The sequence below is a fragment of the Salmo salar genome, chromosome ssa25 (genome assembly GCF_905237065.1).
Source record: "Salmo salar chromosome ssa25, Ssal_v3.1, whole genome shotgun sequence".
NCBI classification, from domain to species: domain Eukaryota; kingdom Metazoa; phylum Chordata; class Actinopteri; order Salmoniformes; family Salmonidae; genus Salmo; species Salmo salar.
Window position 1 is genome coordinate 7,230,950 of NC_059466.1, and position 11,373 is coordinate 7,242,322.

The window sequence follows — 11,373 nt, forward strand, 5'->3', positions numbered from 1 at the left end:
ATTTGACCAAGAAGAAGAGTGATGGAGTGCTGCATCAGATGAGCTGGCCTCCACAATCACAATCACCAATTGAGATGGTTTGGGATGAGTTGGACCACAGAGTGAAGGAAAAGCAGCCAACAAGTGCTCAGCATATGTGGGAACTCCTTCAAGACTGTTGGAAAAGCCTTCCTCGTGAAGCTGGATGAGAGAATGCCAAGAGTGTGCAAAGATGTCATCCAGGCAAAGGGTGGCACCTTTGAAGGATGTCAAAACTAAAATATATTTTGATTTGTTTAGCACTTTTTGGTTACTACATGATTCCATATGTATTATTTCATAGTTTTTATGTCTTCACTATTATTCTACAATGTAGAAAATAGTCAAAATAAAGAAAAACCCTGGAATGAGTAGGTGTGTCCAAACATTTGAGATATACTATATATACAGTGGCTTGCGAAAGTATTCACCCCACATTTTTCTTATTTTGTTGCCTTACAACCTGGAATTAAAATGGATTTTTGTGGGGTTTGTATCATTTTATTTACACAACATGCCACTTTGAAGATGCAAAATATTTTTTTATTGTGAAACAAACAAGAAATAAGACAAAAAACCTTCAAACTTGAGTGTGCTTAACTATTCACCCCCCCAAAGTCAATACTTTGTAGAGACACCTTTTGCAGCAATTACAGTGTCACGTCCTGACCATGGTAAGCTGTTATTTTCTATGGTAGAGTAGGTCAGGGCGTGACAGGGGGGTTTATTCTATGTGTTCTATTTCTATGTTCTTAGGTTCTAGTTTTTGTATTTCTATGTTGGTTTGTTTGGGATGATCTCCAATTAGAGGCAGCTGGTCCTCATTGTCTGTAATTGGAGATCATACTTAAGTAGGGGATTTTCTTCCTGGGTTTTGTGGATGATTATTTTTGAGTAGTGTTTGTTTCTCTGCGTCACGGTTTGTTGTTGCGTCTATGCAGTTATTTGATTATTTGATGTATTGCATAGTTTCACAGAGTAAATAAAATGTGGAACTACACACACGCTGCACCTTGGTCCTCTCCTTTTGACAGCCGTGACATACAGCTGCAAGTCTCTTGGGATATGTCTCTATAAGTTTGGCACATCTAGCCACTGGAATTTTTGTCATTTCCTCAAGGCAAAACTGCTCCAGCTCCTTCAAGTCGGATGGGTTCCGCTAGTGTACAACAATCTTTAAGTTGTGGTCAGTGGTTGTGGTCAGTAGTTGTGTGGTTGTGGTCAGTAGTATTGTGGTTGTATTCAGTAGTTGTGTGGTTGTGGTCAGTAGTTCAGGTCAGCAGTTTTGTGGTTGTGGACAGTAGCTGTGGTCAGTACTTGTGTGGTTGTGGCCAGTCGTTGTCAGTAGCTGTGTGGTTGTTGTCAGTAGCTGTGTGGTTGTGGTCAGTATTTGTGTGGTTGTGGTCAGTATTTGTGGTCAGTAGTTGTGGTCTGTAGTTGTGGTCAGTGGTTGTGGTCAGTAGTTTTGGTAAGCAGTTGTGTGGTTCAGTAGTTGTGATCAGTAGTTGTGTGGTTGTGGTCAGTAGTTGTGGTCAGTGTCTAAACTACAGTTGTTGCGTTTGAAAACGGAAAGAATTGTGACGAGAAGTGATCGGGGGAAATATGAAGCGAGTGAACAGACAGCTCCGCCCTATCCAATTGGAGCAGCAGAATCAACATACCTTCTCTTTACATACAGGCAAACTAGTTAGTTGAGTTATTTAGAGCAGGGGGTACAATCCTGAGAAGGAAGACGAAGCTATGGAGAATTATAACACTTCTCTGTATTGTTCCAGGTTGTCCAGACCAGGGAATCATTAGAAATCTTCTCTATAGTTGTGTGGTCAGTAGTTGTGGTCAGTATTTGTGTGGTTGTGGTCAGTAGTTGTGGTTAATAGGGGTCAGTAGTTTTAGTCAGTAGTTGTGTGGTTCAGCAGTTGTGTGGTTGTGATGAGTAGTTGTGGTGCGTAGTTGTGGCCAGTGGTCAAGAGTTGTGGTCAGTAGTTTTTAGATTGTGGTCTGTAGTTGTGGTCATTAGTTATGTTTCAAATGTTTATGCTCAACATAGCCACTTCTTTTGCGCACTCCCTCCGGAATGGGAAAAATATATATTTTATTCAGCTAAATTTAATTATATTCTTCTTACTATAATATAAAATAATGGCACAGGATTATAAGCATACACTGTATTGTCTGCTAAATGAATAAGCCTACAGCCTATGGCATGGCGCATAGCCACATAACATACAGTAGGCCAATTTATATTATGTTCTATTGAAATACATTTTCTTCATATCATAATGGTTTTTTAAACCTGCCTAATATAAATAATGGATTTATTGTGATGGTTTACAGTTGAAGCCTTCCCTGTAGCTCAGTTGGTAGAGCATGGTGTTTGCAACACCAGGGTTGTGGGTTCGATTCCCACGGGGGGCCAGCACAGAAAAAAAAAGTATGAAATGTATGCATTCACTACTGTAAGTCGCTCTGGATAAGAGCGTCTGCTAAATGACTAAAAATGTAAATGTAAAATGTAAGTCGGAAGTTTACATACACCTTAACCAAATACATTTAAACTCAGTTTTTCACAATTCCTGACATTTAATCCAAGTAAAAATCTCCTGTTTTAGGTCAGTTAGGATCACCACTTTATTTTAAGAATGTGAAATGTCAGAATAATAGCAGAGAGAATGATTTATTTCACCTTTTATTTCTTTCATCACATTTCCAGTGGGTCAGAAGTGTACATGCTAATTGAGTGTATTTGGTAGCATTGCCTTTAAATTGTTTAAATTGGGTCAAATGTTTCGGGTAGCCTTCCACACGGTTCCCACAATAAGTTGGGTGAATTTTGGCCCATTCTGTCACAGTTGTCGTCTGGAATGGAGGACCAAAACGCAGCAGGAATGTGGATGCTCATCTTGATGTTTATTTTAACTCAAAGAGAACACCAAAATAACAAACAAAGAATGAACGATCAACTAAAGAGTCTTGTAAGGCTCACACACGCAAAACAAGAAACAATCTCCCACAAACACCAAACCAAACACATACCCATATATAGGACTCTCAATCAGAGGCAACGAGAAAGCACCTGCCTCCAATTGAGAGTCCAACCCCCCATTAACCTAAACATAGAACTACAACTAACTAGACTAAACATAGAAATACGTTAACAAGGAACAGTGCTCAAAAACCCCGGAATACATAAATCAAATACTCTTCTACAAAAACACCACCCCAAACCACATAAAACAAATACCCTCTACCATGTCCTGACCAAACTACAATAACAAATAACCCTTATACTGGTCAGGACGTGACACATTACTTCTGACAGAGCTGGTGTAACTGAGTCAGGTTTGTAGGCCTCCTTACTTTCACACACTTTTTCAGTTCTGCCCACAAATTTTCTATAGGATTGAGGTCAGGGCTTTGTGATGGCCACTCCAATGTCTTGAGATGTTAATTAAATATATCCACATAATTTTCCTTCCTCATGATGCAATCTATTTTGTGAAGTGCACCAGTCCCTCCTGCAGCAAAGCACCCCCACAAAATGATGCTGTTTCCTCCAGCATCTTCACAAGGTCCTTTGCTGTTGTTCTGGGATTGATTTGCACTTTTCACACCAAAGTACGTTCATCTCTAGGAGACAGAACACGTCTCCTTCCTGAGTGAAATGAAGGCTGCGTGGTCCCATGGTGTTATTACTTGCGTACTATTGTTTGTACTGATGAACGTGGTACCTTCAGGCATTTGGAAATTGCTCCCAAGGATGAACCAGACTTGTGGAGGTCTACAATTCTTTTCTGAGGTCTTGGCTGATTTCTTTTGATTTTCCAATGATGTCAAGCAAAGAGGCACTGAGTTTGAAGGTAGACCTTGAAATACATCCACAGGTACACCTCCAATTGACTCAAATTATGTCAATTAGCCTATCAGAAGCTTCTAAAGCCATGACATCATTTTCTGGAATTTTCCAAGCTCTTTAAAGGCATTGTCAACTTAGTGTATGTAAACTTCTGACCCTCTAGAATTGTGATACAGTGAAATAATCTGTCTGTAAACAATTATTGGAAAAATTACTTGTCTCATGCACGAAGTAGATGTCGTAACCGACTTGCCAAAACTATAGTTTGTTAACAAGAAATATGTGGAGTGGTTGAAAAACGAGTTTTAATGATTCCAACCTAAGTGTATGTAAACTTCCGACTTCAACTGTATATTAAATAGATGTATCTGACTTTTTAAAAGGTGAGCATCAGCGGCTGGTATGCAGCTTGTATGTGTGGAGAACTGGAGATGCTAAACATGTTTATGTCAATTAATGGTAAATTACCATGAGACTGGCATCATTTGCATGACAGTAAAGTGAATGACTCAAGACTCACATCATACTGAAGCTATTGGGTCCCACCACCACGCTCCATTCTAGCAACATAAATTGTCATCAGCAGACCCACATTCTATCATCAGCAATTGCGCTACAAACATCTAATTGTCGGTTAAATCCATTTGAATTCAATCACTTTTTGACAGAGCGCCTTTTGACTTCAACAAACCTTCCATACATATTTTCCCAATGTAGAAGCGCTCAGAAAGTTACTTTTTGGACCCGAATGACAAAACATTGAAGAGATAAAGGTGCTCAAAGTTGACTTATTTTGCATACCCCACCATACCATGAGAAATCCATGTCTTCATCACTGGAAAAGATAAACAGTTGAGATTATACTGAACAAATATACAACCGCAACATGCAACAATTTCACCAATTTTACTGAGTTACAGTTCATATAAGGAAATCAGTCATTGAAATAAATAAATTAGGCCCTAATCTATGGATATCACATGACTGGGCAGGGGCGCAGCCATGGGTGGGCCTATACCCTATACCCAGGCCAATGGGGAGCCAATCAGAATGAGTATTTCCCCACAAGGGCTTTATTACAGACATAAATAATTCTCAGTTTCATCAGCTGTCCGGGTGGCTGGTCTCAGACGATCTTACAGGTGAAGAAGCCAGATGTGGAGGTCCTGGGCTAGTGTGATTACACGTGGTCTGCGGTTTTGAGGCCGTTTGGACGTACTGCAAATTTTCAAAAATGACGTTGGAGGTGGCTTATGGTAGATAAATTAACATTAAATGATTTGGCAGCAGCTCTGGTACATTCCTGTAGTCAGCATGCCAATTGCACACTCTCTGAAAACTTGAGACATCTATGGCATTGTGTTGTGTGACCAAACTGCACTTTTTAGTGTGGCCTTTTATGGTCCCCAGCACAAAGTGCACCTGTGTAAGGCTGTTTAATTAGCTTCTTGATATACCACACCTGTCAGGTGGATGGATTATCTTGGCAAAGAAGCAATGTTCACTAACAGGGATTCAAACAAACTTGTGGCAAAATTGAGAGAAATAAGCTTTTGTACGTATGGGAAAATTATGGGATCTTTTATTTTAGCTCATGAAACACTTTACATGTTGCATTTATATTTTTGTATTAGTATTTTTCCAAGTTTACAAACAGGCTTATCAAACTATTGTAATTTCTTGAAAAAAATGTACATTTTTTAACCTTATATGTCACTTATCAAAAAATATTTGCATATTTGCATACGTTGTAGCTTAGACCATATTTTACATTATCTGATATTTTGGTTTTATGCCCGCCATTAGTTGAGACACAACATGCTCTTCAATAAAGCCTGCTAGCCCTTCTGCAGCTTGCCTGCCAAGGAGTACTTGTCCCTCCCCACGTTGTGACAACTGAATGGGAACTTGCCTACCTGCATGCCCATTTGATCAATGCCAAGTACATTTGATTTACTGTACCACTAAGAGATATGCTAACTGTAACAGTCATTCAAGTCCAGCAAAACTAGTAAGCGAAGTGATTCACGTTTCTTGCTAGCTAACCAAATGACACCTGCATCTCTAGCTGTAGCCACAGAAAAACGATATGGGGGGAAAAAGTCAGACACTTGTCCAATGACAAAATCCTCCCAGAAGCTAGCTAGCTAACATTAGGCTCTGTGTTTTTAGCTTGCTAAATAAATAACTACACGTATAGATAAGCTAGCCTATTACTTAGCGACATTATGACTGACTTGTGATAATTGCCATTGCTAGTTTGATTGTTTGACATTCCCAGCCTTGGTTACATTTGTCCAGTTTGGCCAAAATATTGCGTAATTGAAACTGAAACACTGCATCCCAAATGGCTGTAAGAAGCAAACAATGTACCATTGTACATTGTACACAGCTGGCCTGTACACAGCAGGCCAGCTGTGAGTTACAACCTGATAGCAATATTTGTTGGACTACAAAGAAATGTATTGGTGATTTACAGTGCATTCATAAAGTATTCAGACCCCTTGATTTTTTCCACATTTTGTTACGTTACAGCCTTATTCTAAAACAGAATTTTTTTTATCTCATTAATCTACACACAATACCCCATAATGACAAATCAAAAACAGGATTTTAGATTTTTTTGCAAACGTAGATATTTTTAAACTGAAATATCACATTTACATAACTATTCACACCCTTTATACAGTACTTTGTTGAAGCACCTTTGGCAACGATATTAGCCTTAAGTCTTGGCACACCTGTATTTGGGGAGTTACTCCCATTCTTCTCTGCAGATCTTCTCAAGCTCTGTCAGGCTGGATAGGAAGCGTCGCTGCACAGCTATTTTCAGGTCTCTCCATAGATGTTCAATTGGGTTCAAGTCTGGGCTCTGGCTGGGCCACTCAAGGACATTCAGTGACTTGTCCCGAAGCCACTTCTGCATAGTTTTTGATGTATGCTTAGGGTTGTTGTCCTATTGGAAGGTGAATCTTCACCCCAGTCTGAGGTCCTGAGTGCTCTGGAGCAGGTCTTCATCAAGGATCTTCCTGTACTTTGCTACGTTCATCTTTCCTCGATCCTGACTAGTCTCCCAGTCCCCACAGCATGATGCAGCCACCACCATGCTTCACCATAGGGAAGGTGCCAGGTTTTCTCAAGATGTGGTGCTTGGCATTCAGGCCAAAGTGTTCAATCTTGTTTTCATCAGACCAGAGAATATTGTTTCTCATGGTCTGAGAGTACTTCAGGTTCCTTTTGGCAAACTCCAAGTGGGCTGTCATGTGCCTTTTACTGAGGAGTGGCTTCCGTCTGACCACTTTATCATAAGGCCTGATTGGTGGAGTGCTGCGTAGCTGGTTGTCCTTCTGAAAGGTTCTCCCATCTCCATAAAGGAACTCTGGAGCTCTGTCAGAGTGACCATCATCAGAGACATGATGCCTAAGTGAATACATTGCATTCAATGAGATTGACGCATAGATAAGTAGTTGACAAGTCAATTGCATTCATGTCTGTTTGTTATCTCTAATCCCCCTCTCATTGCTCCACTCCTTGCTCTCTCTCTCTCGCTCCCCTCCTTGCTCTCTCTCTCGCTCTCCCTCTCTCCCTTCCTTTCTCTCTCTCGCTCCCCTCCTTTTTCTCTCTCTCGCTCCCCTCCCTTCTCTCGTGCTCTCTCTCTCCTAGATATTGAGAGAGAGAAGAGAGAGGGGATTAGAGAACAGAGAGAAGTAGAAAAACGACAGACATGAATGCAATTGACTTCAGGGTTTCCCAAACTCAGTCCTGGACCCCCCCCCCGGGTGGACGTTTTGGTTGTTGCCCTTGCACTACACAGCTGATTTAAAATAACCAACTCATCATCAAGCTTTGATTATTTGAATTAGATGTGTAGTGCTAAGGCAAAAATCTAAATGTGTACCCAGGGGGTGCCCAAGGACCGAGCTTGAGAAACCCTGAACTACTTGATGCATATATATTCAAATAATGCATTAAATCTCATTGAATGCGATGTATTCACTTAGGGATCATGTCTCTGACAGTTATCTCTAGGCGTTTATATTGTGACACGTATCTTCCCCCCCGTTTGAATACTGTGATGCCTATCTGTAGGTTTCAAGATTGTGACACTGATCTTCCCCATTAAATGCAATGTATTCACATGAACTTCATGTTTCTTGAATAATATATTTTTGTGCAAGCAGAGTACACTTCATGACAAATCAATTTATAACATTTTTGACATGCGTTTTTCTGGATATTTTTGTTGTTATTCTGTCTCTCACTGCTCAAATAAACCTACCATTAAAATTATAGACTGATCCTTTCTTTGTCAGTGGGCAAACGTACAAAATCAGCAGGGGATCAAATACTTTTTCCCCCCACAGTACATAGCCCATCTATAATTTAGCCTAAACAACTGCCTCTTCCCCTACTGTATTTATTTATTTATTTTGCTCTTTTGCACCCCATTATTTCTATTTCTACTTTGCACTTTCTTCCACTACAAATCTACCATTCCAGTATTTTTCTTGCTATATTGTATTTACTTTGCCACCATGGGCCTTTTTTGCCTTTACCTCCCTTATCTCACCTCATTTGCTCACATTGTATATAGACTTATTTTTCTACTGTATTATTGACTGTATATTTGTTTTACTCCATGTGTAACTCTGTGTTGTTGTATGTGTCGAACTGCTTTGCTTTATCTTGGCCAGGTCGCAATTGTAAATGAGAACTTGTTCTCAACTTGCCTACCTGGTTAAATAAAGGTGAAATAAAAAATTAATTAGACATTATTTGACTCCCGAGTGGCGCAGCGGTCTAAGGCACTGCATCTCAGCGCTTGAGGCGCCACTACAGACACCCTGGTTTGATTCTAGGTTGTATCACAACCGGCTGTGATTGGGAGTCCCATAGTGCGGCGCACAATTGGCCCAGCGTCGTCCGGGTTTGGCTGGTGTTGGCCTTCATTGTAAATAAGAATTTGTTATTAACTGACTTGCCTAGATAAATAAAGGTTACATATAAATTAGACTAGAACAGCTCAAGTACAGAACTGCATCAATTTTAAAATGGCACACGTAGCCTGGAACAACAATCTATTGTGCAACTAGAAATTAATCTAGACATTCATCATTCAAAAGAGTAATGGCATCAGTTGAAGTGAATCATGAAGTCGTGAAACTTGGCGCAAATGTTCATTCTGAAATAAATCACCTTGGGGACAACTCTTTCAGGTGTGCCTTATAAAATGACTGCAACCCCCCCCCCAAATGTCTATGTGCTGCAGTGTGTAAAAAACAGAGACTTTGCTGGAGAGCATAGAGAAGCAATAATGCTTAGCTAGGCTGATTCACAAAACAACTCCTTCACTAAGAATTTTCATAATGCTGCTCTGCTAGTGTCTTATGATAAGAGCTTCCCAAAAAGCCTGGCTGTGGGAGTACAACTGTGTTGGGAGTACATTTTTGGGAGTGAAATGGGAAAGATTGAGCACTTACAAAAATACTCATGTATAATTTCACTCTTAAGGGTGAGGGTAAAGGTTAATGATGCACACCTGGTTTTCCATGACTCTGGATTTCATATGGAAGGACCAAACTCCCACAGTCCATCTGGCTGGGGGTATGGAAAACGCTCTCTCGTCACACTTTCCACTCTCCCATTCGCTCCGGAGGGTGTGGTTTATAGCTGGGACCGAGCTGAAAACATCTCTATACTCAGCCACCACCGATTGGTGGTGCTCAAACGCCAATGTGGGGACACACTTAGCACGCTGGAATCATAAGTCTATGTCGAGCCATTTCTATCACTCAGGAACATATTTATTTCAACAAACAGCTATTGGGGGCCACTTATGTTACGCTAAATGCCCAAATGCTAAAAAGACAATATGCGCATTAACATCAACAATTAAGGAACAAGTGACTCTGGGACACTTTGACATGAGCTTCTTGAAGAACACACATTTCAGTCAGTGCTGCTGTTTTAATGTGCCTGTAGAAAAGGTTAAGCCTTAAATCACAGGTGTCAAACGCATTCCACGGCGGGGCGAGTGGCTGCAGGTTTTTGCTTCTCCCTTGAACTTGATTTATTACTTAAGGTCACTAATTAGTAAGGAACTCCCCATACCTGTTTCTCTAGGGATTCATTGAAAAGAAAAACCTGCAGGCACTAGGGCCTCCATAGAATGAGTTTGACTCCCCTGCCTTAAATTAATGCTACATCGGAATTAATACAAAAACCTGTGCACCACACGTCTGTGGAGGAGAGCGCGACTGCACCACTTTGTGGAATTCAGTACTTTATATGTTCACAACTCTGGTCAGATAAATGATCTCCACTTGGATCTCACTTTGATGCTGGCATTTAATAAGGGAGTTTCCACAGTGAGCAAACTACCCCCACACCCCAACTAATTTAAAACAAGCACTCAATTCAGAGTTGCAGAGATCGTGTATTTTAGATGCAGAAGTGCAGCTTTTTCTGATCCAGTAAAGATAGAGAGCAGACACACGCCTTGTCATCTCGTTGTACTGCTCTCCACATGTCCTGTGGCATTGCATCGCTAAAGCACTCCTACTTCCCCCTACTGTAACTATGTCTCACCTCTAACTCTTCCACGCCTCTCTCCCTCTAAGTACAGGTATCACTCTGCCTTCAAACAATTAGTGTCTGATATTTATGAGCTTAAAGTTAACATGTCAGAAGAAAACTATGATTATGGGCTTGCATGCTCACATTTACTTTCGAAAAGTACCTTTTAAAACAATCCGAGAGAGTTTAACACTTACCCTGAGCTGAACTAGCTTTATTCCACAGTCTTTGGTTAAACAAATTCTGCAAAATGACAAAGGCCTTTAGGTCATTATCCTCCTGGTATTTCCCCTCTGTGCAGCTGGCTTGTCCAGCTCCTCCCGAAGGAAGGCAGATGAGTGAGCTGGAGATGCGGATGATGGCAGAGGAGCAGGTTATTGGGAACAATGGCACACAATGAAATGAAGCACTCAGACACAGACTGACACCCTCTCAAATCGCTCTGCAGAGGATCTGTGGCTCTGACTAAGGCTGAGACGGGACAAACTCCCAAGCCCCTGGAGCACTGCCACTCCCCTTTTCCTCCTCCCACGTTCTCCAAAGAGGGGAAAAAAGGGAAAGATTGGGGGGGGGGGGTCTTAAATGAAAACCAGACGCACAGCCCTGTTTGGTCTGGATGGAAGCAGTGGGGAATATGATGTCACAAACCTGGAGTGAGATTCTCTTCTCACCTCCCTCCTTCCGTTTCTTCCTCCATCTCTAAAGGACCCTTTTTGGATAATCTGGCTATTCAGAGATCTGGATATTTGTTTCAAAAGGTAAAAACAGCAACACATAAACAGCGTGAGAGTTATCACTCTTTACTCTGTTTTTGTTCGCGATGTCACAGTTGAGTAAAGTCTGCAAGCAGTTTCAGATAAGTAACTGGCATGTGGTGGTCAGTGGTAGAAAAAAGTATACATCATTTAAAATTCCTTATATTAAGC

At 40.9% G+C, this 11,373-nt stretch overlaps 1 protein-coding gene across 3 annotated transcripts in view; it reads right to left on the reverse strand.

Moving 5' to 3' along the window:
- LOC106586070 (collagen alpha-3(VI) chain) overlaps positions 1 to 10,917 on the reverse strand; it is a 40,582-nt gene extending 29,665 nt beyond the window's left edge. For all 3 annotated transcript variants that reach the window (XR_006762029.1, XR_006762028.1, XM_045707918.1), the window contains exon 1: positions 10,645 to 10,917. The gene's annotated coding sequence lies outside the window, so the exon portion shown is untranslated. The remainder of the gene's footprint in view (positions 1 to 10,644) is intronic.
- Positions 10,918 to 11,373: the final 456 nt, after the last annotated feature.